Below are 4525 nucleotides of genomic sequence, written 5' to 3'. Positions count from 1 at the left end.
TAATGAACACAGATGCGAACATTCTCACCAAAATACTAGCCAATAGGATCCAAGAGTACATTAAAAGGATTATTCACCATGACCAAGTGGGATTTATTCCAGGGCTGCAGGGTTGGTTCGACATCTGCAAATCAATCCATGTGATACAATACATTAATAAAAGAAAGAACAAGAACCATATGATACTCTCAATAGATGCTGAAAAACCATTTGACAAAGGACAGCATCCTTTCCTGATCAAAACTCTTCAAAGTGTAGGGACAGAGGGTACATACCTCAATATCATCAAAACCATCTATGAAAAACCCACTGCAAATATCATTCTCAATGGAGAAAAACTGAAAGCTTTTCCACTAGGGTCAGGAACACGGCAGGGATGTCCGTTATCACCACTGCTATTCAACACAGTACTAGAAGTCCTAGCCTCAGTAATCAGACAACAAAAAGAAATTTACAGGCATCCAAATCGGCAAAGATGATGTCAAACTATCACTCTTTGCAGATGATATGATACTATATGTGGAAAACCCAAAAGACTCCACTCCAAATCTGCTACAACTTGTACAGGAAGTCAGTAAAGTGTCAGGATATAAAATCAATGCACAGAAATCAGTTGTATTTCTTTACACCAACAAGAAGACAGAAGAAAGAGAAATTAAGGAGTCAATCCCATTTCCAATTGCACCCAAAACCGTAAGATACCTAGGAATAAACCTAACCAAAGAGGCTAAGAATCTATACTCAGAAAACTATAAAGTACTCATGAATGAAATGGAGGAAGACACAAAGGAATGGAAAAATGTTCCGTGCTCATGAATTGGAAGAACAAATATTGTGAAAATGCCTATGCTGCCTAAAGCAATCTACACATTTAATGCCATCCCTATCAAAATCCCATCCATTTTTTCAAAGAAATGGAACAAATAATCCTAAAATTTATATGGAACCAGAAAAGACCTCGAATAGCCAGAGGAATGATGAAAAAGAAAGCCAAAGTTGGTGGCATCACAATTCCAGACTTCAAGCTCTATTACAAAGCTGTCATCGTCAAGACAGTATGGTACTGGCACAAAAACAGACACATAGATCAATGGAACAAAATAGAGAGCCCAGAAATAGACCCTCAACTCTATGGTCAACTAATCTTTGACAAAGCAGGAAGGAATGTCCAATGGAAAAAAGACAGCCTCTTCAACAAATGGTGCTGGGAAAATTGGACAGCCACATGCAGAAAAATGAAATTGGACCATTTCCTTACAACACACATGAAAATAGACTCAAAATGGATGAAGGACCTCAATGTGAGAAAGGAATCCATCAAAATCCTTGAGGCAATCACAGGCAGCAACCTCTTCGACCTCAGCCACAGAAACTTCTTCCTAGGAACTTCGCAAAGGCAACAGAAGCAAGAGCAAAAATGAACTATTGGGATATCATCAAGATCAAAAGCTTTTGAACAGCAAAGGAAACAGTTAACAAAACCAAAAGACAACTGACAGAATGGGAGAAGATATTTGCAAATGACATATCAGATAAAGGGCTAGTATCCAAAATCTATAAAGAACTTACCAAACTCAACACCCAAAGAACAAATAATCCAATAAAGAAATGGGCAGAAGACATGAAGACATTTCTGCAAAGAAGACATCCAGGTGGCCAACAGACACATGAAAAAGTGCTCCACATCACTTGGCATCAGGGAAATACAAATCAAAACTACAATGAGATACCACCTCACACCAGTAAGAATGGCTAAAATTAACAAATCAGGAAATGACAGATGCTGGCAAGGATGTGGAGAAAGGGGAACCCTCCTACAGTGTTGGTAAGAATGCAAGCTGGTGCAACCACTCTGGAAAACAGCATGGAGGTTACTGAAAAAGTTGAAAAGAGAGCTACCCTATGACCTAGCAACTGCACTACTGTGTATTTACCCTAAAGATAAAAATGTAGTGATCTGAAGGGGCACATGCACGCAAATGTTCATAGCAGCAATGTCCACAAAGCCAAACTATGTACAGAACCTAGATGTCCCATCAACAGATGAATGGATAAAGAAGAAGTAGTATATTTATACAATGGAATACTATGTAACCATCAAAAGAAATGAAATCTTGCCATTTGCGACAACATGGACGCAACTGGGGGTATTATGCTTAGTGAAATAAGTCAATTGGAGAAAGACAATTATCATATGATCTACCTGATATGGGGAAGTTGAGAGGCAATGTTGGGGGTTTGGGGGGTAGGAAAAGAATAAATGAAACAAGATGGGATCAGGAGGGAGACAAACCATAAGAGACCAGAAAACAAATAATAATTAAATAACAAACATAATCTCAGAAAACAAACTGAGGGTTGCCGGGGGGAGAGGGGTAGGGAGAGGGTGGTGGGGTTATGGACATTGGGGAAGGTATGTGCTATGAAGTGTGTAAACCTGGCAATTCACAGACCTGTACCCCTGGGGCTAATAATATATCATATGTTAATTAAAAATAAAAAACTCGGGGCACCTGGGTGGCTCAGTGGGTTAAGCCGCTGCCTTCGGCTCAGGTCATGATCTCAGGGTCCTGGGATCGATTCCCACATCGGGCTCTCTGCTCAGCAGGGAGCCTGCTTCTCTCTCTCTGCCTGCCTCTCTGTCTACTTGTGATCTCTCTCTGTCAAATAAATAAATAAAATCTTTAAAAAAAATAAATAAAAAATAAATAAATAAATAAAAAACTCAAAAAAAAAAAAAAAATGAATGCTTGGGGCTCTGCCCCAAATTGGATGTAGAGTTCTTTAAAAAACAGAATGAATGAATACTGCAGGGAAAACTGGATATACCACACAAAAGAATGAAATTGGACCCCTGCCTTAGCAAAAATCAAGAGTCACACACTCCACTGACTGAGCAAGCACGCGCACCCCAACAGTACTCATCCTTAAGATTTTTCTTTCTTCATTGAACAATCACAGCTTTCCTGTTGAAAATCAATTGACCATATATGTAAAGTTTTATTTCTGGGCTTTCTGTACTATTCCATTGGTTTATGTGTGTATCCTTAGGTCAGTTACAATTTTTTTTTTAATTTTTAGCTGTGGTAAAATACATATAACATAAAATTTATCATCCTTACCATTTTTTTAAAAGATTTTGTTTATTTACTAGAGAGAGAAAGAACAGAGAGAGAGAAGTAGACTCCCCCACTGAGCAAAGAGCCCCATGTGGGGCTTGATCCCAGGACCCTGGGATCATGGCCTGAGCCGAAGGCAGATGCTTAACAGACTGAGCCACCCAGGTACCCCTGTTTAACTGTTTTATAGTTTATGCTGAAGATGATTTTTTAAGAAGTTTTGGAACAGAGAATGGTAATGGGTATGCTACTATCTTGTGAGTTTATTTAGTGCCACTGCATTATACTTTCACAGATGGATAAAATGATAAATATTATGTTATATATATTTTACCACAATAAAATAAAGAACAGAGAAAAAAAACGAAAACCTGATTCTTTAAGAATTTTTTTAAAATTTATTTATTTGACAGAGATCACAAGTAGGCAGAGAGGCAGTCAGAGAGAGAGAGAGAGGAGGAAGCAGGCTCCCTGCCGAGCAGAGAGCCAGATGAGAGGCTCGATCCCAGGACCCTGAGATCATGACCTGGGCTGAAGGCAGAGGTCCGACCCACTGAGCCACCCAGGCACCCCAAGAATGTTTTTTTAAATAGTCAAAATGGCCAAGAAAAAAAATATAAATCAGCAGTGAGTTAAGAATGAAAATAATTAGTGGTGCCCAAGTGGCTATGTCAGTTATGTGTTTGATTCTTGACTTTGGCTCCAATCATGATCTCAGGGCTGTGAGATGGAGTCCTGCACTGAGCTCGATGCTCAGTGTGGAGTCTTGAGATTCTCTCTCTCCCTCTGCCTCTGCCCCTCCCCCCACTCATGCATGTACTCCCTCTCTCTCTCAAAATCAATCAATAAAATTTTTAAAAGAAGTAAAATAATCAATAATACTAATGAGGGGCACCTGGGTGGCTCAGTGGGTTAAAGTCTCTGCTTTTGGCTCAGGTCATGATCCCAGGGTCCTGGGATCAAGCCCCATATCAGGCTCTCTGCTCAGCAGGGAGCCTGCTTCCTCCTCTCTCTCTGCCTGCCTCTCTGCCTACTTGTGATCTCTGTCAAATAAATAAATATAATATTTTAAAAATTTAAAAAATAATACTAATAATAGTTAATATCATAAAGAAATAAATATAGGAACAGGCACAGGCTAATAAACTTCAAAAACCAGAAAATACAAAGTGACAAAAGCTGGTACAAGAAAAAATAGGAAGCTTAACCAAGAAATATTAAAGAAATGAAATACATCAAATACCAGTCTCTAAAAAAATTTTCCAGATCTTGATAGTTTTGTTTGTAACCTCTAATAAAGTTTCAAGAAATACATTCTTAAATACCATCACAAGCTCAGAAAGAGATTCAGAAATCTCAGGGAAAGCTCATGTGTACATGCATACACCCAAGTGTGCACATGCACA

The sequence above is a fragment of the Mustela erminea genome, chromosome 3 (assembly GCF_009829155.1).
Source record: "Mustela erminea isolate mMusErm1 chromosome 3, mMusErm1.Pri, whole genome shotgun sequence".
In the NCBI taxonomy this organism is placed as follows: domain Eukaryota; kingdom Metazoa; phylum Chordata; class Mammalia; order Carnivora; family Mustelidae; genus Mustela; species Mustela erminea.
Note: the sequence above shows the minus strand (reverse complement) of the source record.